Raw genomic sequence first — 27,818 nt, forward strand, 5'->3', positions numbered from 1 at the left:
TTCTATATACTTATCTAAGTGGGCCTAGACCTCCTTTTGTGAAGCAACCTTCTGTGAGAATGTCTGGGACAATGCTGCTATGAGTGAATTTTGAAATTTTGTCATACAATTGATGATATTAATATGTTTGCAATCTTTGAATTCTAAGATATTGGTTTCAGTGGGTTTAAAGGTTTTGAAAGTACAGGTCACTAGGTTATACATTGATTGAACTGGGGAAAGAGATATTAGGGAAATAGAGCATGAAAGAAGACTTCGACCACCACAACAATGAGCAGCAAAGAGCAGCATAGTAATGTCTTTCTGCTTTTCTGGGTTAGGGGTTGCCACAGCGGAGCTCTGGTCCGCTAATGATTGGCAGACAATAAAACAAACTGAAGTAAAAAGAAAACAAGAACCTTAATAGCAAAAAGGTGAGCACTTTCATGGAAAATCACTTCCTCAGACCTTACTACAGAGCAGCAAACCAGAGCCCTTATCAAGAGAGCTGCACCAATCGATACAAATGAATCTAAGAACAACCAATAAAAAGACATGTAGCAGACATATAATTTGAATATGGCATCACTAGTGACATCTGCTGCTCATTCATAAAACAAAACTACTAGCCAATCGACTCAATGAGGTAGGCCATGCTTACGAAGCACTGACATTTAAGGCTGGTTTAAGCATGCATCCTAGACACATCCCTAGGAATGTGTTGAAAGGGCAATGCCTCAGGACTATGAATTTGTGTAACAGAGATGATCTTGCTGTGGAGGCTTCAGTTTGTTTTTATTATGCTGCTCTTTGCTGCTTGTTGCTGTGGTGGTTGAAGTCTTCTTTTTTGCAATATACATTGTTGTGGATTCGTTCGGCCTTTGCCTGCAGGTGTTCCTGTTTTGCTTCCAAGTAGTGCATGAAGATGCTGTATTTGTAAAGATCATTGATATATTTGTTAGCAATATGGTCCAGGGAGTTTTTGTTTGTTAAATCTAATAGGTTTGGTGATGTCCAACAATGGAGATATAGCCACTTCAGTTTATTGAGGGAATGTTAAGGTGTACTAAAATTATGGAGTTGTTTTTTATAGAGTTCACGTCCACTTTGGAACCTTACAATATTTTCAGGGGACGATCCTGTTTAGTGTAGTTTGGTGCTCATTGAGTTCTATTTATGAGTTTCTGGAAATCTCTGTAAAAGTAACAAATCTAGAGTTTCCACATCAGTTGCTATTGAGTCTGAGCACATGGCAGAAACAAAACCCAGGAATGGAGAGAGCATTTTCTCAGCATTTAAGCTACCAGTAAGCTATCAGTAACTACACAGATATGGATACATTTCTAATGCAAGAGATCTTCATGGTAAGTTTGTTGTTGAAACTTACAGTATTGATTAGAGCCACCTTAATGTGATCCTGTTTGGACTGAATATGTTACTTACAGTGGGATGTCCATTAGCTGGGATGTCCATTAGCTGGACTCTGTCTACAAAGGCACAATAAGGATAGCAAATGTTTTAGCTAGTATGTGGAAGCCTTGGAATGAGGGGTGTAGGCCATCCTTTGCAACATAAGGATTGTCAAGCATTTCATCCCATGCTGACACACACCTGATCCCCCAGACATGACACCAAATATTTAGCCAATTGCTAAAGCCAATTAGCTTTTCTTTGTACAAAGGTATAATTTTTTAAGAAGGAGGAATTCCACTCAGGATACAAGTCTTGTCTGCATTTGTGATGTGCAGAGTTCTGACATGTCTCTCTGCATATCCCCCTGGGTTTTGCATCCACACATGGCCCACCACAATGGTGTAGTCATACTTGTTAGGTAAAAGGACCTTTCAGCCCTTTGAGATATCTTAGATCCTGACATCTGAAAGACAACACACTGTTATCCTGTCTTTCTCCAGCTTAGTGAGAGAATAATCAAAGTGCCTAACTATAGAGACACTGATCACTAAAATACTTCTGCTTGTAGACTTGCCTGGTGTACTGCATTTGAAATAATTTAACACTTTGTGACTGTTGAAATTGTGCTTAAAGGTAACATAGTGCTGGATTTTCACTGAGGTCTAGCCTTCAGGAGTCTGAGGCTTTGTTAATGAATTTTTCACAGCCTCAGTGTGGAACACCTTAGTGTGAGTTGGTAGAGAATGCAATGGTGTGTATGTGTTGCACTTAATAAATATTTATATCTCTATCAAACTGAAATTCTTGATACTCACTACATATGGATAACAAGTACCAGGAGGCTCCCATCTTGGTACAGAGATTGTGAGAATTAATTAGCATTATACTGAGTGCTATACTCAGTTAATTAGATAGTTAATGGGCTATTACAGTGGATAATATAGCTATGCAGATTTTTAATGGCGGGCTTACACTTAGTTATTATATGAAATGAGGTAAATGAGGCTTAGTTGGTAGCCTAAGTAAATAAAATAAATTAAGTAATTTGGCTTAAGTTGCAAATGTGACGGTGGATTGTGCAAACTTGCTAAGTTACTGTATAGCATGATCTATGTTGAACAGCTTTGGGCTACTTTGGACAGCACAGAACAGCTATTCTCTACTCTGAGTAATATCGATCAGCTGTGGGTTGTTATTGGCTATTTGGAGGATTTGTGGTATACAGTGCAGCTGCATGTGCGACTACAAGTTGCACATCTGCATTTTACTATTCACACTAACAGTATTAGGGAGAAGTAGGTAATATTAAGGGAGGGGAAGGATCAAAATGCCTGCATTTGTACTGTGCACATTGCAACACTGTGATGTTAAGCACAGAGTCGCGCAAATACTGGCAATTTATAGCAACACTGTTAAATCTGATAAAGTTCAAATGAACACACTTGGCAAAAGCAATGACATGCTTTAAGTTCCTTATTGTGAACTCCTTAGAAAAATAATCTGTTATCCTATATCTTATATAGCTGTCTATTCTGTAGTTAGTAGAACATTTGCTCCCAGTTGTTTGCTCTAATGCTATCCCCAAATAAATTCTCCCCTTCTTCTCTATCATGTTCTTACTTTGACTTAGTATCCCATCTATCCTTGTCACTCCACCAGAAAAATTACTTTCCTGCTGCACCAGAGATGAAAAATGCTGGTTTATGAAATCAGTGTCGTACAGCAGCAACAGTTAGGCAGTAAGCACTATACAAGCACTACACAAGCACTATACAAGCACTATACAGGCACTATACAAGCACTACACACGCACTACACAAGCACTATACACTATACAAGCAGTACACAAGCACTATACAAGCACTATACACTATACACTATACAAGCACTACACAAGCACTATACAAGCACTACACAAGCACTACACAAGCATTGTACAAGCACTACACAAGCACTATACAAGCACTATACAAGCACTGTACACTATACAAGCACTACACAAGCACTATACAAGCACTATACAAGCACTACACAAGCATTATACAAGCACTATACACTATACAAGCACTACACAAGCACTGTACAAGCATTATACAAGCACTACACAAGCACTATACAAGTACTACACAAGCACTATACAAGCACTACACAAGCACTATACAAGCACTACACGAGCATTGTACAAGCACTACACAAGCACTATACAAGCACTACACAAGCACTGTACAAGCACTACACAAGCACTACACAAGCACTACACAAGCACTATACAAGCACTACACAAGCACTATACACTATACAAGCACTACACAAGCACTGTACAAACACTGTACAAGCACTACACAAGCACTGCACAAACACTATACAAGTACTACACAAGCACTATACAAGCACTACACAAGCACTGTACAAGCACTACACAAGCACTGTATAAGCACTATACAAGTACTACACAAGCACTACACAAGCACTACACAAGCATTGTATAAGCACTACACAAGCACTATACAAGCACTGTACAAGCTCTACACAAGCACTATACAAGCACTACACAAGCACTGTAAAAGCACTACACAAGCACTATACAAGCACTACACAAGCACTACACAAGGACTACACAAGCACTACACAAGCACTATACAAGCACTACACAAGCACTATACAAGCACTACACAAGCACAGTACAAGCACTACACAAGCACTATACACACACTACACAAGCACTGTACAAGCACTACACAAGCACTGTACAAGCACTACACAAGCACTACACAAGCACTATACAAACACTACACAAGCACTGTGCAAGCACTACACAAGCACTATACAAGTACTATACAAGCACTACACAAGCACTATACACTAAACAAGCACTACACAAGCACTGCACAAGTACTCACAAGAGGAAGAATAAAGGAAACCTTTGTTTGAAGGCTGGCACAGTATCCGCTGATGGTTACATGATGCAGACCTCACTATGCTTTTCTGTTTATGCACATCATCCATCACTGCATAACGTCTTAATTCCTAAACCATCAAATACTATAAATAACACATGCATTTAATTTCTTTAGGTACTATCTACATGTATGTCAAAAAAGGTAGCCCTCTTTAGATAGACACTGTTATAAAAGACCTAGGTGCTTATGTGGATAACAATCTCACATTAAATCATCATATTTCCACCATACTAAGGACATCTTTCTATCTGACATAGTTACTTTCCAAGGGAATATCTTCAAGATTCATAGAAATCATTCTATCACTGAACTCTTCCCTTATCAAACCCATCGCTGAATACAATGGCCCCATTGGTATTTACAAATACAGGCACGTAATTCAACTGGAAAAGCCCCAGAGGTTTCTAACCAAGAAAATTAAAGGTCTTGAATGTGTCAACTACCACAACAGATTAGGAGGATTCCCCTTATACCCAGTAGCGTACAGGTTACTGAGAGGTGATCTAAGTCTCACATTTTGAGCCATGAAGGACCCACTTCCCTAAGACTTAATATTTATTCAGAAAACCAGTGTATCTACAAACACTTGTACTAAAGACGTAAAACTACAAGAGCCAATAAATAAGATTTGATGGAAGGATAGGTGGCCAACTCAGTGTATTCCTAGCCAATGGAATAACTTACAACTACAGGTCAAGCAAAGTACTAATTTGGCTATAATTAAGGCTTGCTTGATGACTGGAAGGGGAAACACACATTTACACCAGGGATATCATGTTTAGCCCTGCTCACTTTGGGAGATGAACACTGTTCAGTGCCTCAAAAGGATGGCAAGAACTTTTAAGTCTGTCTGTCTACTTAAAGGTGCATATGACTTGTAGTTGTAAGTTATTCCATTGACTAGGAATACACTGATGGCACTCAGGATCACTTGGCTAGTGTGATCCTATGTTCCTGTGCACATCAAAAGTAAAGAGTCTTATTTAACTAGTTTTATGACACATATATATGATTATCTTGCTATCAATATAATACACATGTGCTCACACACACACACACACACACACACACACACACACACACACACACACACATCCACCCACCCAAATACCCTAAAGCATCAGACTGGTACATTGCTGCCAAGGCATGAATATTTTGCCATAGTAAATTAAAGCTACTAAATATAAACTCAGAATGATAGAACAATCTCAACATTCCCTAACCCGGCAGCACTTCTTTTGCTATATGATATTCATAGAATTATAGTGCTAGATGAGGCTTAGGAACTAAAGTCAAAGAGAATGTGAAAGCTGCTAGACCCACAATATCACATACAACTCTCCAGATGCTTTCTGAATTCAGTCAGACTTGCTCTTGAGCAGAGTTATGGGGATATTTTATTCCACAGCGCTGCCAGGCATGGGGTTTTACGTTCATCCCTTTTTATCATGATGCTAAGTATTGCTTTTTTCTTCTTCTTCTTCTTTCGGCTGCTCCCGTTAGGGGTCGCCACAGCAGATCAACTGTTTCCATTTCTTCCTGTCCTCTGCATCTTGCTCTGTCACACCAACCACCTGCATGTCCTCTCTCACCACATCCATAAACCTTATCTTAGGCCTTCCTCTTTTCCTGTTACGTGGCAGTTTCATCCTTAGCATCTTTTTCCCAATATACTCCACATCCCTTCTCAACAGATGTCCAAACCAACGTAATCTTGCCTCTCTGGCTTTGTCTCCAAACCTTCCAACCTGGGCTGACCCTCTAATATGCATATTCCTAATCCTGTCCATCCTCGTCAAACCCAGTGCAAATCTTAACATCTTCAACTCTGCCAAGTCAAGCTCTGACTCCTGCCTTTTTGTCAGTGCTACTGTCTCCAACTCATAAAACATAGCTGGTCTCACTACCCTCTTGTAGACCTTCCCTTTCACTTTTACTGGTACTCGTCTGTCACAAATCACTCCTGACACTCTTCTCCACCCACTCCATCCTGCCTGTACTCTCTTCTTTGCCTCTCTTCCACACTCACCATTACTTTGAACTGTTTATCCCAAGTATTTAAACTCATCCACCTTCCCCACCTCTACTCCCTGCATTCTCACCATTCCTCTATCCTCCCTCTCTTTCACACACATATATTCTATCTTAGTCCTGCTGACCTTCATTCCTCTTCTCTCTAAAGCATATCTCCACCTCTCCAGGGTCTCCGCCACCTGTTCCCTACTCTCACTACAGATCACAATGTCATCTGCAAACATCATAGTCCATGGGGACTCCTCTCTGATCTCATCAGTCAACCTGTCCGTCACCATTGCAAATAAGAAAGGGCTCAGAGCTGATCCTTGAAGTAATCCCACCTCCACCTTAAACGCATCCATCACTCCCACCGCAGACCTCACCGCTGTCACACTACCCTCGTACATATCCTGTACCACTCTTACATACTTCTCTGACACTCCCAACTTCCTCATACAATACCATAACTCCTCTGTAGGCACCCTGTCATATGCTTTCTCTAAATCCACAAAGACACAATGCAACTTCCTTCTGACCTTCTCTGTACTTCTCCATCAACAGTCTCAGAGCAAACATCGCATCTGTAGTGCTCTTCCCTGGCAAGAAACCATACTGCTGATCACTAATCATCACCTCCCTTCTTAACCTAGCTTCCACTACTCTTTCCCATAACTTCATGCTGTGACTGATCAGTTTAATCCCTCTGTAGTTACTATAGCTCTGCACATCACCCTTATTCTTAAAAATCTGTAACAAAACACTTTTTCTCCATTCCTCAGGCATCCTCTCACTTTCCAAGATTTCATTAAACAATCTAGTTAAAAACTCCACTGCCATTTCACTTAAACACCTCCATGCTTCCACAGGTATGTCATCTGGACCAACAGCCTTTCCGTTCTTCATCCTCTTCATAGCTATCCTTACTTCCTCCTTGCTAATCCACTGCATGTCATGATTCACTATCCCCACATCATCCAACCTTCTCTCTCTCTCATTCTCTTCAGTCATTAGCCCTTCAACGTACTCTTTCCATCTGCTCAACACACTCTCCTCACTTATGAGTACATTTCCCTCATTATCCTTTATCACCATTACCTGCTGCACATCTTTACTAGCTCGGTCCCTCTATCTAGCCAATCGGTACAGGTCCTTTTCTCCCTCCTTAGTGTCCAACCTTTTATACAACTCTTCATACGCCTTATCCTTAGCCTTTACCACCTCTCTCTTTGCCATGCACCACATCTCCTTATATTCCTGTCTACTTTCTTCATCTCTCTGACAATCCCACTTCTTCTTCGCCAACCTCTTTCTCTGTATACTCTCCTGTACTTCTTCATTCCACCACCAGGTCTCCTTGTCCTCCTTCCTCTTTCCAGATGTCACACCAAGCACCTTTCTAGTCATCTCTCTTGCTAGCTCTGCTGTAGTTACCCAGCTATTCGGTAACTCTTCACTGCCACCCAGTGCCTGTCTTAACTCTTCCCTGAACATCACCTCACAATTACACTTTTTCAATTTCCACCATTTGATCCTTGGTGCTGCCCTCACACTCATCCTCCTCTTCTTGATCACCAATGTCATCCTACAAACCACCATCCTATGCTGCCTAACTACACTTTCCCCTGCCACCACTTTACAGTCTCCAATCTCATTCAGACTGGCCCTTCTACATAAGCTATAATCCACCTGTGTGCATCTTCCTCCACTCTTGTATGTCACCCTATGCTCCTCCCTCTTGTTAAAATATGTATTCACCACAGCCATGTCCATCATTTTTTCAAAATCCACTACCATCTGACCTTCTGCATTCCTTTGCTTAACACCATACCTACCCATCACTTCCTCATCCCCTCTGTTCCCTTCACCAACATGCCCATTGAAATCTGCTCCAATCACCAGTCTCTCACCCTTGGGTACAGTCATCACCACTTCATCCAACTCACTCCAAAATTTTTCTTTCTCATCCATCGCACACCCAACTTGTGGAGCATATGCACTAACAACATTCATCATTACACCATCAATTTCCAGCTTCATAAACATCACTCTATCCGACACTCTTTTCACCTCCAAAACATTCTTAGCATACTGTTCCTTCAGGATAATGCCTACGCCATTTCTCCTCCCATCCACACCATGATAAAATAATTTGAACCCACTTCCGATACACCTAGCCTTGCTCCCCTTCCATCTGGTCTCTTGCACACACAATATACCAACCTTCCTTCGGTCCATCATATCAGCTAGCGCTCTCCCTATAATTATTGCTTTAAGCTAGATATTCCCAGAAATTATATGTGTACCATTAATTTTGTTAGTTAAAAGTTAAGAGAAAACAGAAATGGATAGAATACTGAAGACTGAAACAAGTTTCTGCATCCCAAATAATCTGTAACAAAAGAAACATACTTCCAATGATTGTCATAAGATAATTATTTTAGCTCAATTTCACTTTAATAACATATGTCAATCACTGGCCTTACTAGATTCCTATTAAGAAGAATAAGTGCCTGTGATGCCCAGATGGCAGTGCTTGACAGAATCAGTTAGATGACCTCAGATGGTTTCCCTACCATTGTAGATCTGTTAAGACCAAGTATGAGACAAACATCTAGTGACATTTGGTACTACTATTCTACTGGGCTGCCGCTACCCCACCTAAAAAAAGGGTTTTGTTTTAGTTTAAAACTTTCTTTTTTGATGTGGTTCCCAAAGCTTTCATTAAGCTCATCATAAACCCTAATTCCATCCTCTGTATAATAGTTGCACGGCATTACTTTACTAATATCACTTTATTAACACTACTAAACACATACCTTGCCTGTTCCAAGCTCAGTTGCATTCACTTTATATCTAAGTACCTGTCGTTCTAACTAATAAATCTTTCTCTACCTTATAGCTAGTAGAAATTTGCCAAACACAGCAACTATACTAGTATTCCTCATAAATCAGTATTCCCAGAAAATTGGTACATACATATCTCTCAATTTTTGTATATTTTGCCCTAAAATTGATGTGGACATGTGCATACATCATATATTGATTATTCTACATGAGTTTGAACTACTAACTGGTTAAGTATCACTCATGACAATGATACCATATGCTAATTAAGTTTCCATATTTATATTACATGTGTACAGGATTCAGTTTTTGAAATCATGCTGTTTCCTTGTGTAGCTTCATCTAAGGCATGCTTGAAATCAGTCTAAATACCAGTCCACTGATTCAGTTTACAAAGAATAAATAAATACATAAATAATCTGATTAACATGGATGCATTTTTTTCTGCTCTGCCCTCTTCTAATTTAGAATTATATAAGTTCAAAGGCAAGTATTTTACTCATTTTGTTGTAGAACTTCACAAATTTTTACATGAAAATGTAAGCTTGCTTAGGCCATGATAAATATAAGTGGAAATAAAGGTTTGGTGTGAGAGCTGCATGTTTAAACTTCCTGCATATATTAGCGTAATACAGTTGTTATAATTAATAGTTGTTTGAAGTGAAAATAAACAGAATATTTCACTGTATTGAAACAAACTTTAGCTATTTAGAAATAATCATGGCCTAAATATGCTGTGACACAGTTTAAACTCATTGTTTTTGTTATAATCTGTATCCGTTTATTTTTATAATAATTACAAATAATGCCAAGCTGCAAAAACAAAAATGTCCACCCAAAGGAGTCAGGCATCTTGATCCAGATTTTGAGGGAGTGTTTGTGCACTTGGATGTTATTTTATACATGCAGGGTCAAGATCAGGAGCATAGCAGATTTTCATTCCTTGTACCTCCTTACTCTCCCTGCTTCACTTACTTCCTTACTGCTATCTAATTCCCTCCCCTGACTTTCTTTCTAAATATATCATAAGCCTGTTTTTCCCTCACTTCATTTTGCAATTTCTATTTGTATTAGACTAACTTACTTTTAATTTCTCTACAAACTGTGTAAATTTTCTCTGAATACTAAAGGATTGTTATATATTTGTGTTGATTCTTAACCAATGTTTTTATATTATGTCTAATTTGTTATAATTATTTGAACTGCAGATGTTTCTGATTGTAAAATTATTGTTCTTAAATGTTTTGTATTAATTTGGAGCTTTTCTTCCCAGGCCTCTGTTCAAAATGAGCTTCTACCCAGTCAGACTTCCCCATTAATCAGATTTTTAAAATAAATAAACAAAATAAATAAATGTAACTATATGAGAATATGGCTGAAAATAATGTATTCCCTTTTAAGAGCAGTCACCCTTCTTTTATTAAAAGGAATATTGCAAGGGAACATTTCAAGAGGATAGTAAGAAACATTAAATATATCTCAGTAGCAAAAGCAGACCCAACTAATGAGAAATATGGGTAAAGTAAAAGGTATTATCCAGATGGCTTATTAAATAATGAAGAAAGGTAAGTGAAGGCTGCCCCAGGGAAAGATGCAATCAAACCATATTTATTTGAGAGACCAAGTTAAAGCAACAAAAGTGGCAAGCAAGGAAGAATGACAATGAAAGAGTGCAGATGTATAGAGGTGTCATGCAGCTGGGGCCACTTAGTTAAGGTGTGGAGGAACTACATTTTATGGTAAAACAGTGAGATTAGGAAGATAAATTGCCCATAGCTACTGTTTTCAATGACAGAAGCAATTTATTTAAAGGAATTAATTGATGGAAAAAGTTGTAATAATAGGAACAAATGAGTGCATACAAATATAATCGGTGTACAATGTGTGAATACGTGGAGACTCAAAAATGTTTTAATTTATTCCACTACAAATAACCTCTAGTATTTTTATGATTTCGCAATGTGTGAGACCAAGTGGCTGGCTTGCTTAGCTAAATGCAAATTAATTATTTTTTATCTAAGAATAACAGAGCATTGTTTTAAAATCAAACTAAAAGAACACATTCAGAAATAAAGGCAATGGCAGAAACAGTTGCACTTTATAAACACATTAAACATGCAGATATAGAATGTAAATTCAAGGTTCTCCAAATAACTAAACTTTCCATGAGAGATTGAGAGCTAGGAAATGAATTGCAATGCACAAAATTAAAATGACAATTGTGTTTGAATAGTACAAATGAATGGGATTTAATACTGTGTCATTAAAACCATACCTCAGAAAGAGAGGTATGAAAAGTTTTCATTTAAGTTCAGTATCTGTTATGTTCACTGACAAAATGCTTATGTGTAAAAATAGCAATTATAATTTTATCAAGGGTTTTTCATGATTTATGATATCTGATGAAGGACTTGTATTCTGTCCAAAAGCAAATGCTAGCAATGTATAACTTGAGCTTCAGTTTAATTATTTTTTGTTTTGCATTTTATAAGTTCTAGTTTACCTTACTTAACTGTCCCTGTTTCTTTGTCCTGTTCCGGTGCTTCCGTCTTTTGACTTGTGCCTGGTCTATAGAACAATCTCCAACCCTGCCCTAATGGAAATGCAGAACATCCACAAGTCAAATGGCACAAGAGTCACTCTAGGGATCTCAACCTAGCCTGTGACATGAACAGGACATGCTGGAGAGACAGATATATCTCCCAAATATTGCTGCTTCTCTGGAACAGACTTCCTATTCACATAAAACAGAGCTCCTCACTGACCCTATTCAAACGCAATTGAGATAATTACATGGGAGACCGCAAATTCACTCCTGGGGTGGCACCCATGTCCCTCATGGATAGAGGTATCTGTGTTGATCACAGACCCACTCTGTTCATAAATGCATTCTGTGAACTACCCTAAAAGAGCAAATGGGGCAACTTGGGATTAACATGGCTAGGCTTATAAAGGCTCTATGGCTGCCAGCCTAGTAACCTCCTATGAACCTATGAACATTCCTGCAATGTTAAACCATGGTACAGATAATTGCAAATTATTAATAGCTGTATAATCCTCATGGGTAATGTAAACGTTTATTAACTGCTAGCTTATTGTTTATCTTATTGTTAATTCTTTTTGTTGTTAATGTAATTGTACTTTTAATCCTGACTAACAGATGTGAAGCCCTGAGGTAATGAATCGTTGAAGCTTACTTTTCTTGATTGATTTACATTCACTTTAAGACAGTGTGTCTTGCTAATCACCAGCATGTGTCATTACTTTTTTTAATACTAGTAATATGTTTACTGGAATAATATCTAGTTGCTGACTGTAGTACAGAGCTATGGCTCAAAAATATCTGCTATGGCTAGGGTTGCCACCTGTCAACTGATGCTTTTGTTTTTTGTAAGTCAAGAGCTTAGTACATTTATCAGGAAATCTGGTTTTGATGACTTCTTGTGAAGTATCTTAAAGTCATTCTGACAGTCAACACACTTCTGAAGTACATTTTCCCATATAATACACCATTTCATTTAGATTTATTTGCTGCAGTTATGCTGTCAGAACAGTTTTCTGTTTTAAATGGCAGACTGAGGCTTTGCCAACTTAGGTTAATGCGTCATTGATTTCTGTACCAGATCTTATGCCCTTTGTATGTTTGCATGGGGTTTGATCTGGGTACTCCCATGTCTTTCCACATTTTTTGTTTTATTTGTTTGTTTACCAGAGTTTTATCTGAGCCACGGGAACCCATTTCAACTGCAGTCTAGGAGCACTGTATGATAAGTGATATAGGCAGATGGAGGCTCTGGGAATCAAACTGTGAGATTATTAACAGCTCATAGCTTTAGTACTCTCCACTGCAAATCCCAAAGACATGTCATAGGTGAATTGGTGTGTGCTGTGAATGCTCACACATGGGTGCTGACGTGTGTGTGTGTGTGTGTGTGTGTGTGTGTGTGTGCGCATGTGTGTTTGCACATTTGTGTGTGTGTGTGTGTGTGTGTGCGCATGTGTGTTTGCACATTTGTGTGTGTGTGTGTGTGTGTGTGTGTGTGTGTGTGTGTGTGTGTGTGTGTGTGTGTGTGTGTGTGTGTGTGTTAAAGGCTGACATCCTATGCAGCATGAGTTTTCCTGTTTTATAACTATCCACTTCAATATTAAATGAGACTCTGGTTCCCCCTTTACTCTGAACTTCATTTATCAGGAGGCCAGAGAAAGAACTAATGAGTGAACAATGCTAAAAGATGACCCCTCTCCCATCCAGTTAAACCCACCAATTTCAGCTGATGCAAGCAGTGCCTTCTTCCTCTAAAGTCCACTTTGAGGATACCTGTAATTTTTGTAAAAGTCGTTTCCTATTTTTTGTTGTTTTGCACATCTGTGCTTTTTAATTGCTTATCACTTATTTATAGTTTGTTATTAATGGGCATTTTTTACAAATATAGTATGTTAGTGTAGGTTATAATAAGTCTAGAGGCTGTCTGAGAATGAACTCTCCCTGTTAACTCTTGAAGTTCTAAAAATGGGCTCAAACTAAAAGCTAAAAAGTGTAGTATCATTGCTTTTAACAGTCACCCTCTCCCCTCATCATACCATATAGACATCACTCTACTACAAAACAGAAATGTAGTTAAGGACAGAGGTACAGTACTTAGGTTGATAGCTCCCTCTGTTTTGACCATCATATGACATCAGTTGTCAGGAAATTCTTTTGTTTTTAGCCAAGCTTATTGCCAAACTTCAAAGTCTAAAGAGGTAATCACTCCCTTATACTCAGCATTGATAAGGCCAGTTGAGTACTAATCCCCCTTTTGGGGTGTAGGTCTCTAAGCATATCAAACAATTGTAAATACCCCAATGAATCATAACCAAAAATATCACAGGTCTAAAGCTCTCAATAGAGTCTGGAAGCTATATTCCTTTATTTAATGACCTTCAGAGTTTTCAGAGGAGAACTCTGTCTTGCTTACCACGCTGTTAGAAACCCAGTTGTCCTGAACCTCCTGTTTCTCTTCAAACCCAATATCTCAATCAATACTAGAACCAGGGACCTAATTCTTCACCAACAGACAAATAAAACTTGGTGGGGGGGGGGGGGCAGGGTTATATCTCACTGCCTCCTAAATCAATGGAATAAACTTCCCCTACATGTTAAGCAGTATGATCCATTATCTTCTTTTAAAAAACTAGATGACTGAACAGATATCTACACATTTCCTCCAGGACTGACTACATTGAGTTTGGCCTTTCTGGAGAAAGAAGGTGCTTCCTGAGGGTGGGTACTGGCAAAGAATAAATGGTTGTAAGACTTAATGGCCTTGAAATATAAAATCTATGAATCTATGTATATTGATATATCTCATCTTTTATCTGTTTCCATTTTCATTTGCAAAGCACTACAAGGTTTTACTAGTAAAATAAAGTAAAAGATGTATCTTAGTTAAGCATACAGGAATTCATAAAAGAAAAATTATATTTCATCATCTTGTATTTATACTGCAAATGTGATGTTTGATTGTTAACCTTTCTAAAATGAACTGACTGCTACCACAAAATGGAGCACAAATATTCAAAATGGAAATTAAAAAGAGAAGCTTGCAGTATACCTTTTCCATGTCTTAATGTGTCAGTTGGTAACAATTTATAATAATATCTGTAGACTGCTGGCTATCTATATCAAACTAACCTACCAGTGTAACATTTTTGCACACCCCTAATTTAGTCAAATGTCATTAATGTCAGCATCTGTTTAGTTGACACAATTTGGTCAACTAAACAGATAGTCGGAACAGCTCAGTGAAATTGTATAGTCTCAGGGTTGGAAACTCACCCCATTCCCTGATAGTGCAGAGGTAGTATTTATAATTATCAGGTAGTTAGGCGGGTGCAGCAGGCCTTGACCCCCTGCAAAAATTATGCTTTTATAATTTTTTATATTTGCATTCTCTGAGGTTATTCCTTGCACATGCGTAATGATGTGATTGTCAAAATTTTGTTGTTGACATTAACTGATCGACATTAGGCTATTTTAGTTATATTTAGTACACACACACACACACACACATATATATATATATATATATATATATATATATATATATATATACATATATACATATATGTATATGGGTTACTTTTACATTGCTGAACAGAGAAAAAGATGGTACATCTGATTGAACATTTCCGGCTTTTTTTCTTTGTGAGATAAAAGAGCAGCAAGGATTGAGATCAAAGAACAACAGGGATCAGGGATTTTGCCCTTTCCCTTTTGCATTGTACTGTAGTGCAATATATATAAATAGCAGAGGATCTGGGGATGCAGAAGTTTGCCCCCACAAAAAAAGTGTTTTTGTGTTTTTTTTTTTTTCAATAATGTAAGTGTTGATCTTTTGTGATCAGTATATGTACAATTATATTCATAACATCCCTGACCCACTACATTGGCATACATTATATTGACCATAAATGGTCAAATCTCAGTAAATCTGACTAAAAAACATTTTATGCAGGGGGCAAGCCACCCCCACCTCCGATACCCCCTGCTAATTATATACATCAATTCTGAGATAAAAAAACAGTAGGGGAAAGGGCAAAATCCCACTCACCATTGAGTAGTGATCCCCAATACAAATGCTGGTATCCTTCAATGAAGCAGCAGTTTGATAAAACAACCTATGTTCCTATGTCTTCAGTGTTCCAAATGAAAGATACTGAACCCATATATATGTGTATACAATGAAATTCTAAACTTGTATAGTTTGAGCATCTTGTTTATAGTTTTTTCCTTCAGGCTGATAGCAACAGATTTGAACCTTGATATTTCCAAGCAATAATCTTCTGTTTTACATTGCCAAAGCAGACTCTATGAAGAATCTTGCACAAAGCAAACTTTCTTCCTATGACTGTTTGCCCCTGATAAACAATTTATACAGTTTTGCATGTTTAAATCTCTCTGACACTGTAGTTTTTGTGTAAATAATAATCTATATTTATAAATAACAACAAAATTTACCTTTTTCATAAAGACCCTCAAAGGTGATGTTAGTAGCAGGCAGCCTTATGCTGCTGCTCCTGTTACCTGCAGAGAAGTAAAGTACCTAGCAGAGATGATTTATCCATAAAGCAGTCATAGTAGTTAAATGCAACTGAATTAGAGGGCCAAGAGTGATTTTTTTTTATCTTTTTTGTCTCCTGCAACTGTCAGTTTGCCATCCTTGACTACATCTAACAGATGCACCTTAGCCTCCTCCATGTTAATGCTAACCCACAACTAAGACTAGTGAAGAGATCAAGGATCCATCTGCCAGGAGAATGTTTTGAGATTTTTAAGTACCCAGCTTTGTATTTACCACATACACATCTGTCAAACCCAAGGAAGAACATCCAATGAGCTACATTAGATTAATGTCCCATCTCTGTAGTGAGTGAGCCAATGTCTTTGCTTCCTTTAGAGCATGATGCTCAGTGCATCCCATCCTTGACTGGAGATCTAATAAGAGGTGCACCTGAGTGAACACCCTGCACCCAGGATGATCATAACATCCTCCCACACTGGTACATTTGATCCCCATGCTGCTAATTGAAACCAGGCTGGCTGGGCCATAATCTGCACTTTCTCATTCTACACTGTGATGCTAGCACCAAGAGTGAAAGTTTCACGAGTAAGAAGGACAGAAAACTACCTTTCTACTTGTGTTATTCCTTTAAATCCAAGCCACCAACATTCAATGCATATAGTATATAAAGAACAGTCTCGTTCAACGGCTGCCTTCAGATAGAGTTGTGTGTCCTGGGTCTATATCAGTCCGTCGAAACGGCTGACGATCGAATACCAGATGTTCGAACTGTGAAGTTTGAACACTGATTAATGCGAAGCCGCGGAACACCGAATTCTTTCCCAGGGAAAGAATTTGGTGGGCCATTTCTGTGGCTTCGCAATTATCAGGACTGTGGTGGGAAGTTATGGGTCAGGTTCACATAAGTGTGCGATTGTGTGGAGGTTAGGGCGCGAGTTAGGTGAGTTTGGGTTAGGGCGCGGGTGAGGTGGGTGTGTGATAGTGACAGACTTTAACGTTAGGGCGGAATAGGTGAGTGTGCGATAGTGACGGACCTTAGAGTTAGGGTTTGGGTTAAGGTAAGTGGATAAATAGTAGTGTATGTACAGTTTAGTGTAGGGTTAGATGTAGGATTTTAAGTGTTTGTGTGTTGATTGCTGTTTCCTTTGGTGTGCTTGTGTTGTGTGTGTGTTTCTTGGAACAGCGATTTTTTTCCCTGGGGAAAAAAATCGCTCTTCTAAGACTTCGATGTTTTTGTACTTCGTGATTAGAAGTTCGAACATATGGTGTTCGAACTTCAGCCGTTTCGGTGAACTGATATAGACCCGTGTTTCCTTTAATGATAATACTATTCTTGAGAAACAGCTTGTGCTACCTTAAAATCAGAAAGCCATCAACCCAGATATGACAGTTGAATGCTACATTATGAAGCATTCCCCTCCCACAGTTCCACTGTTGTCATCTTGTCAGGCCCTGTGACTAACGAATAGTGAACATTAAATTTTAAATATACTAAAAAATAACTTTCTCAGTTTCTCCAGTGCTTTTCTTGGTGATTTTTGTGGTACAATCTAAAGTTTAGTGTCTGACAGACTTTTAATAAAAATGTAACATTTTCTTTTTTCAGATATATGTCCCCTTTTATTTCCATTTTGCATAGCTTTATTTATTTAACATTTGTTTACTGGGGAAATCCGAACTGGAACAAAGCCAATTTTCAGTGGAGGCCTGGGGAGAAACACTCTAGATGCAGGTTTTTGTAATGTGGGAGGAAACTAGAGTACCCAGAGAAAACCCACATGAATGCAGGGAGGACATGCAGACTCCACACAGAAGGCGCTCCAGCTGAGAATCAAACTGGAGGACCTCTTGCTGTGAGGTGACAACGCTACTGCTGCACCACTGTACCACTAACTTTTCCCTCTCTGTTCACCTACAGTGGATATAAAAAGTGTATACACCTCTGTTAAAAATGCCAGGTTTTGTGATATAAAAAATGAGACCATAATAAATCATTTCAAAACTTTTCCCACCTGTAATGTGACCTATAACCTGTACAATTCAATTGAAAAACAAATAATCTGTTAGGGGACAAATATAAAAGATAAAAAATGTACAATAAGTTGGTTGCAGAAGTGTGCACACCCTTAAACTAAGCACATTTTGATTTAATTACAGCATTCAGTCTTCTTGGGTACACACCTGCCATCTATTAAAGAGACTCTGATTAACTCCAAATAAAGTTCAGCTGGCCTAGTAAGATTTTCCTGACATTTACTCAGTTGCCTGCTACAGCAAAAGCAATGGTTTGCCACTTACAAAACATCAAAGGGATCTCACTGTTGAAAGGTAGCAGTCAGGAGAAGGGTACAAAAAAATATCCACAGCATTGGATATACCATGGAACACAGTGAAGACAGTCATCAAAAAGTGGAGAAAATATGGGACAATGGCGACGTTACAAAGAACTGGATGTCCCTCCAAAATTGATGAAAAGACAAGACGAAAACTGGTCAGGGAGGCAGCCAAGAGACTTACAACAACACTGAAGGAGCTGCAGGAATTTTCTGGCAAGTACTGGTTGTGTACTACATGTGAAAACAATCTCCCATATTCGCCATATGTCTGGACTATGGGGTAGGTTTGCAAGACGGAAGCCTTTTTCTTACACAGAAAAACATCCAGGCCCTGCTAAAATTTGCAAAACAATACATCAAGTCGCCCAAAAGCATGTGAGAAAATGCATTATGGTCTGATGAGACCAAGGTTGAACTTTTTGGCCACAATTCTGAAAGGTACATTTGGTGCAAAAGCAACACTTCGCATCACCAAAAGAACACCATCCCCACAGTGAAGCATGGTGGTGGCAGTATCATGCTTTGAGGTTGCTTTTCTTCAGCTGGAACCAGGGCTTTAGTCAAGATGGAGGGAATTATGAACAGTTCCAAATACCAGTCACGTTTAGCTCAAAACCTTCAGGCATCTGCTAGAAAGCTGAAGATGAAGAGGAATTCACCTTTCAACATGACAATGACCTCCAAGCATACATCCAAATCAATGGCTTTACCAGAAGAAAATTAAAGTTTTGGAATGGCTCAGCCAGAGCCCAGACCTAAATCCAATAGAAACTCTGTGGGATGACCTGAAAAGGGCTATGCACAAGATATGCCCTTGCAATCTGACAGATTTGGAGTGCTTTTGCAAGGAAGAGTGGGCAAATATTGTCAAGTCAAGATGTGCCATGATGACTGACTCCTACCCAAGAAGACTGAATGCTGTAATTAAAGCAAACGGTGCTTCAACAAAGTATTAGTTTAAGGGTGTACACACTTATGCAACCAGCTTATTGTACGTTTTTTATTTTTTATATTTTTTTCCCTAGCAGATCTGTTTGTCTTTCAATTGAATTGTACAGGTTAAAGGTCATATTAAAGTTGGGAAAGGTTTTGAAATGCTTTATTGTGGTGTCATTTTTTATATCACAAAAAACTGGCATGTTAACAGGGGTGTGTACACTTTTTATTTCCTCTGTACTGACTTGTTTCTCTACATAGCCCAATTCCCAACACAGTCAGGATATCAAGAATATGTCAGATCCACTCACTGTACCTTGAAAAAAGGGAATTTTCTTTGATGATTTCCCTTTTTAACTTTTGCTGTACATTGCCTTCAGAATTACAGACTTTAGCCACTTAGTGATACTTACAAGTGCCAGTCTGCCAGTGGCCCTAAAATTAATAATCCTGCAGACAACCATTCCATTTACTCAGTTATCCTAAAGTTAACCCACCCGTACAACTCACCCATCACTCATACTGCTATCCAGAGCTGCCAGGTATTTACTTTAAGGTGACGGGATGCCCTGGAGATACGTATTATAACACATCTCTGATGGGTATGCTATTTCTTTACCTTTTAGTGGATATTTCTCCTAAACATCATAAGCTGAATATATTTTAACATTTAGTGTCACTTTTTCATGTGCTGTTTATGAGGCCTTAATTCATGAACTCTGACATTGCCATTGTACCTTTCTTTTCCAAACCATGATGTTGTTTAAACATCTTACACTGTGCATTTGTACAACACCACTGCTATACTTTGTTATGCAAAGCCATGAAAGAAATGTGTTAAAAATGTAGGTCAGACTAAGGAACATTGCCAAGGTTACTGGCCAACAGTTTGTAAATGTTGTCCCCAAACTTTACTCATTTTTAACATTGTGATCTATAAGATATAGTAGGCCTTCTTTGTAGCTTTACCTCATGATTTGTATCACAACGTGTAATTAGGTCATTAATGGTGATTTTGTAGAAACACTCTGAGCACTCCAAAACTGATAAAGCTAAATACTGACTATGGTATGTTTCAGTGCATTTAATCAGAGCCATTTTAGGGGAGATAAATCGGTTAATTTCCCAGGTTCCCAAACTATTTGGAGCCTCAGTTACTAGAAACAAAAACATTATCAGACACAAATGACACTTCTTAATAAAACATAAATCAGGCAACTTGAAAAGATAGAATTGCTTTACCCTAAAATTATCTTTTTTTCTGGCTTCATGAGATTGTGGTTACTTTGGAAACATCAGTCCATGAGTTTCTGAAGTTTGAATTGTTGCCACAACTCTGGACTCAAGAAAATATGTTTTGGAGATCTTGCAGTCCTGAAAAGAATACAATATATTGTAACATGGAATGGTACTATGTCTACTTCAAGATGGTGCTAGGGGCTTTGCTGGGCTACTGTGAGTTTATGCTTAGCAAAACTGAAATACACTGCTGTGGCCATTTTATGTTTTAAACAAAGTGGCTATAATTAATGGCTACAGAAGCTGTATGTGTGGTTGAAAGTGATTTGCCCTGTGATTAATATGACTGTGCAGGAATATTGTGCATATGTGTGAAGCAAATTTTAATACTTTGCTATGGTTGTTGTATGATTGTGTTAAATACAGTTGAAAGCAGACATCTGAGGTGTACACAACCAGGGCAGTGTCTATAATTATGGGGTATGGGATCTGTCTTTGGATGAACATTTCTAAACCTGCTGTAATTTGATCAGGTTAAATAGTCATTACTCTGGCTATACAGAGCTAATGCATATTTGTGAGACGTGAGTGGCAATTCTTTAGTGTCTGGCTTTATTCATCAGGCTGAAACTCACAGCCGTAAGGCCTTAAGCAATCCACAAAGCAGCATCACTCTTGATGAAAGAAGCTACTATGTTATGTTTCTAGCTGCAATGATTACCTTTCTTTTTGTTTTGGAGAGTATGGCCTTTGGATGAATATGCTAGCCCTTATATAGCCCTCATGGCCATCTGAGTGTGGGATAGCTAAATGGCCACAGAGGCTGTCTGTGGATAAAAGTGACTTACTCCAGCTGTTGTCTGATCACAGTTAAACAGTTACTCATCTGGACTTACAGCAGCAGTATTACATGATGTACATATTTACTTAAATCAGTGTAAACTATCTGTGATATGGCTTATGAATGCATATGTTGGGGAGGTCACAGCATAGTTAACAGCAACATGTTGGTCATAAGTTCTTTCAATTTCCATTACAGTAAGACATCATCACTGTATATAATAAGTATATATCTTTTGGAGTGTATGTATGATGCGTGTGAAAGCAAATGCTCACTAGCACCTCTCAAGCTTGGTTTTCTGGCTGAGGTCTTGGCTGTAGTTCCTTCTGAGTGGAGTCTGCATGTTCTCACTGTGTCTATGTGGGTTTTATCTGGGTGACCTGGTTTTCTCCACTACACTAAAGATATGCTAGAGGTGAATTAGCATTCCTCCATTGTCCAAGATTGTCAGGGACACTGTGCATGTGTGAAAAAACAATCTTCATTGATTTTATCTGTGAACACACATCATGGGAGGCAGAACTAAAATAGTTAACAAGAAATTATCTTTAAAATATAAGATGTAATGTACTGCAGAACATCTAGATCCTCATAGTTTCTGTCTAAAATGATTTTGACCTAGGTTTACCAAAGGTGTTATATCTTTAACTTCTGTCCTGAGACCTACCTAGTCTTAAGCCAAGAAAGCATTCACTATGATACATTTCCACATCCACTCAAAGCTTTGTCTATTTTCATATTTTCATCTGCACCATAGATTAAACTTACATATATATTACTGCTATACTGTGGTGGCAGTAGCCACAGACTGGTTTTATTCCCATGCTCTGCCTGTAAGCTTAGTGGAATATTTTTCCTTATCTGAAACCACCTGTAGGCACAGTAAAACTAATCTTACTGGTCTTGGCCTGCTGTAATGAGCTAATGAACTCTTTCTAACAATACATTAGGAGCAATGTTTTCCTCTTCCCTTGATAGTTTTGTGTACTCCTCCAAGTGTGTGTGTGTGTGTGTGTGTGTGTGTGTGTGTGTGTGTGTGTGTGTGTGTGTGTGTGTGTGTGTGTGTGCATGCTGGCTTAACCTCATTTCAATAAATATGAGTAACAAATATACCACCTGTTCTCTACTCACTGATTTTGACAAGGGCATATTCTGACATCATCACATCTCACTATAGAAACAATTCATCTCCTGGACTAAGATGTTGAAGAGGGAGATGAAAAAGGGTCACAAGGAAAAGCGTAAGACAAAAATACTAAAGGGACAGAAGAAAGCCTGGTCAGGCCTCTGCCTCATTATGTTCAGTTTAGCTACCACCATTAGCTGCTGGAACTTAGGCACCTCTTCTAGTACTGTGACAACTTTATTTAGGTTCCCTCTGAGACCGTGGATGGTTGAAGGCTGCATGACATTAACTAGACAAGTTCCATCAGGACAACAATATCTGGAACTCCAGTTTTTTGTCCTTTGTCTTCGTTGAATGACTCCACTTTTGAATCAGCATATTCATTCTGTATTCAGAGATTCCATTGCATTCTTATTTTCAACGTCGTGGTCAAACATCTGTTTATTTTTCCCCCTCCATTAGAACAATCACCCCATTTTCCAGAACACACTTATATCGGGTTATTTCCACTTGTTTATTAACTTTCTTGTGGTGTGGCTATATCCCATGCCTTCCTCAGCAGTCTCCAGATTAAGTGCCAGTCTCCCATGTTTTGGGGTGCAGGCAACCAGCTCATTTGGCTGCTATCATCCCTAATGGGAGACTTTCAAGTTCTCCTGATGTCAGCAGACCAATGTCAGGTCTGAAATCAGCCTGCCTTACACTGTGCCTGATGTCAGTCACCTGGCATTGGGAAGGGTTTTGACTTCCTTCTGCCTACGTACCTTTGAATTCTCCAACGTTAGGCTTTGTGTTCGCCCATTCTGCTGACACTATGCATTAAATCATGCCATAGTTCTACCTATCCAGCAGCAACACTTTATCTCACTTTGGTGTTTCAATCCATATATTGCCTGAGTATCCTAGCCTGGCTATCAATCAGGCTACTTAGTCGTATTGTCCAATCAAACACAGATGCTGAGGACTTCAGAGGATACCTGGTTCTAACCAGTCTCCTGGGGAGGCAGTAACCCTATGAAGTGAAGACCATGATAACTTCTTGTTATCGACATCATATTGAACAAATTAAGAATGGCATATCTTTCTTTTGTTGCTTTCAAGAGGTGCTACTTAGAAGTCATTTTCAAATTCACATGTCCATCTGCTATTACTTCACCTAAAGAGGTAGAAGTAGGCAGAAGAGAAACTCTGGCAGAGCAGGGCACATAATCCTCCACAAGAAAAGCCTGTTTTGGATGTAGAAGAACTGAGAGTGCTCCTCCTCCTCTCCTCCCCTCCTGTGAAGCTGTCCTTCATTGTGGTTCTTAGACTGAAACAGGACAAAGATCAATGGTCCAAAGCTAGTGGATTATTAATCCACTGGCACTTACAGGAAGCTTGAGATCCAAACCAGGCTTTCTGAATAGTTCCTTCTGAGTGCCACATTCAAGGGACACATCATGGCATAGCATGGCATCACCTGCTCCAGTATATAGTGTCTTCAGACTACTCACAGAATGTGCTGTCTTGATTCACACCTCATAACTAACACCCCATTCATGGCAGCTATGCTGAATCATAACTCAGTCTCCCAGGGCACATTGGTCCACTTTTCTAAACATAAATCAAGTCACTGTGTTGGCATGGCAAGTGTTCCTGTTCTCAGCCTTATCTGTGAGAAGTGAATTACCCCATCCAGATGGCTTTTTTCAGAGGAAGATGTTGAATACGACCTCAAAAATGTAGATCCAGGAACAGAATGGTCAAAATCAACTTGTTTTCAAGATCCAGTAGCCTTTACTGCCATCTGCTGCTGCATCTGGTATTGCATCACCCTCTTTTCATCAGAATATAAAGGACTTGTTCATTGCACTCCCTTTTCTAGGACCACAGCTGTTTGGGCCTGAAGTAGACAACAATTGGAAGATATGAAAAAGAAATGCCAGGTCTTTTCTGGCACTGCAGTCATATTCCAGGTGCCATAACATCCCTATTAAAAGATACAGAAAAAGACAGAAGAGAACATGGTTCTGCATGCCACACCAGGAAAATAAACAGCTCATATATATTACAACAGTAAATTCTGTGGGTATCGGTGTGATCAGGAATATGGAGGTGCTCCTTTCATGCAGGTCACTATTTCAACTACCTGACTACTCCCACAGAACAGAAGTGGTCTGAAGCAGAAAATGTGCTTTATTTGTAAGATAGGTAATACAACCAGACTATTCCCTTCCACCTCATCAGTCGTATCACTCATATATTCCTAGATCTTAGCAAGCCTTACAAGGAAGGGTAGGAAGTCTTCACTTGTTCTCAAAAAAAAAAAAAAAAACTAGTACATCCATAAGACAAACACACAAGGTTTCTCATGCTGATTCTATTTAATGACAAAGAAGTCTGGGTACCTGAGGCCCATAGTAGATCTCAGTGGTCTCAGCCTTTCAGCCACATTGTCACCCTCAGCTATATTTACTCTTATGCAGATGAGATAATATGTCCTATTTAGACTTTTAGGGCACCTATCTACTTGTCAAACTCTGGAAGTTACACGAAAGGCTCCTGTACTTCCATGTTGACTATAGCCACTTAGAGTTCAGTGTTCTTTCATTTAGATTTTCCTCTGTTACAAGAATATTACAAAATACATAGCCATTGTGGTGGTACTTCGAAGATACTGTTGCATTTTGGTATTTTATTTATTTATTCATTTCACATTTGTTTACTGGGAAATTCTGACTTGACACAGGTCTTTTTTTCAGTGGAGGCCCGGAGAGAAAAGCTCCATTTATTAGAAGTAAAGAGTTACAGAATGCTGACAAACACGTTAGTTTACAAAATTAGAAATGATAACAAACATATGCTAAATTACAGGGATATTTACAAGCAATAATTGCAGCAATGTACATAGCAGTGAGATAACGACGAAACATAATATTTTCTTGTAGACATTCACATCATATATCCATAATGCTCGAACCTACTACTATTTAGTAGTGGGCAATTACTTCATACAACATCCTTAAGTATATACAATTTAGAGAGATGGAGGATTAGTTTTATGCAGTAGTGTTTGAATATAGGTATATTAAACCACAGAAATAGTAATATTTGGTTAATGAGGCTAAAATTAGGACCTCTCAGGATAGTTACAGGAGCAGAGCCAAGTGTCTTTTAAGTGTGATTTTAGGTGGATTTTAGATTGTAACATGTAGCTGTTGGTGGTTATTGGGGAAGGGAATTTGTTCTATATTTTAGAAATGTAGTTGGAGAAGAATGATTCCCCAGCTGAGTTATTGGCTTTTGTAACATGTAGGAGGAGTTTGCTATTGGAGCGAAGGAATCTAGAGGTGGAGTATGGGTCGTATAAGGTTTTGGAGAGCAGGGGTTTATCTGATTGCTACAGTATTTTGTAGGCGAACATTAATTGATGGAAGTGTTGCAGTTGAGGAACTTCTAGCCAGTTTAGCTGTTTTAGTGATGCTGAGTGATGAGCCCTATATGAGGCATCGGTAGCAAATTTGGCTATTTTATTGTAACATGATTCCAGTTTGTAAAGATCAGATCTGAAGTAGTTGTCTTCATTTTCTCTTCAACCTGTGGGTTACAGATCCATATTGGATCCGACTCGGCCACATATCCAGCATCTGGTCTGAGCTCAAAGCTCTTCCCCTTACTTATAATGCCCCCATCTCCTTCTTCCCTTCAGATCTCGTTTGCCGCGTGCAAGTCCGCATTGTGGTCTGAGCTCTCTGCTTCATTTTTGGTAAGTGAGTGTTTTTTTGGGACTTTTATCTCTCTCTCATTCTGCATTTTCTCTTCCTACTGTTTAAACTCCCTGCATGGTCGTTGATTTAAAAAAAAAAAAAAAAAATGTATCTACCTCTTTCTGTAGTGCGAGTGTTGTGAGTGTGCTGGGCCTGCCCTGGGATAATGTCAGAAACTCCCAAGCCAGGCTTCAGGAAATGCACAGTGTGTGGCCATAACTTCTCCCCAGCTGATGGCCCCACTCTGTGTGTGATGTGTTTGGGGGTGGCCCAACTTCAAACCTCCTGCTCAATCTGTGCCGGGTTCAACACCAGGGCACTGAAGGACAGGAGGGATAAACTTATACTGAAGGGCCTCCTTCCTTCTTCGGGGACTGTAGTCCCGGTGCCCCCAGCTTCAACTTCAACTTTGGCTGCTACTTCTTCTGCCCCCCCCCCCCCCCGGCCTCTGGGACTCAAACTCCTGCCTAGAGGATTGAGGAAGGGGAAAAATCTAAAAAAGACAGGCTTAGAAAGTGATCCCCGGACTCCACTTAAGATCAGACCAGTTATCAGACCAGACTATTCCCGGCTCTGCTGTCCCTGGCTTTCACCTGAGCCGGAGGAGTTCTGGATCCGGTCTCCAGTACAGGCTTTCCCTCACCATCTTTCCAGGCCGGTGTTGGTTGCCTCCTCCTCCTCCCACTCCACCCGGAGCCTTAGTGAAGCAGAGATGGTCAGGATGATGTGGAAGTTCATCTGTACCCAAATTCAGATGGGAGTCTTACCTGCCCCCTCTTCCTCTGGAGCAGGGAGCATGTGGTCTTTCTTTACCCCGATTACTCCTTCTCCGATCTGACCTTCAGTTTTGGAGCCCTTGGATCTGAGGACCGTCAGGGTTGAAGAGGTCGGCACTGATGCTTCCTTGCACCTCGATGCCAGGCACAGCCTTGAGTGTGTCAAATCCAACTGGGTCGGATCTGACCTGCTCTCGGAGCCGTAGTCTCAGCACCAGATCTGAGGGGATACTTTTGGCTCCAAGTGTGTCAGAGCACAATCTTCCCCTTGGTATCTCAGCGCTTGGAGTGTCGGCTCTGGCTCCTCCACCAGGGCAGAAGGGGATGGCTCCTACTGGCCTTTCTCAGGTTGTCCATTCTCCTTTGGCTTTAGATGTGATGGTGAGGCTTCTCTCGGTTTCGTCGAGAACCATGACCATCTCGTCCTCAGACTCCTCCCCTATTCCCTCTGTTTTGGGTATGGTTCTGACCATCTTATCCACTCAGGGACAGCCTGCTGCCACTTTGCCTCAGGAAGCTCCTGCGTGGGAGCAGCAGGACAT

General features: G+C 39.4%; 1 protein-coding gene across 3 annotated transcripts in view; it reads left to right on the forward strand.

Moving 5' to 3' along the window:
- TNR (tenascin R) overlaps positions 1–27,818 on the forward strand; it is a 5,843,683-nt gene that overhangs the window by 4,559,809 nt on the left and 1,256,056 nt on the right. The window lies entirely within an intron of this gene.

The sequence above is a fragment of the Protopterus annectens genome, chromosome 10.part0, assembly GCF_019279795.1.
Source record: "Protopterus annectens isolate FY-2018-M chromosome 10.part0, PAN1.0, whole genome shotgun sequence".
Taxonomy (NCBI): Eukaryota; Metazoa; Chordata; order Ceratodontiformes; family Protopteridae; genus Protopterus; species Protopterus annectens.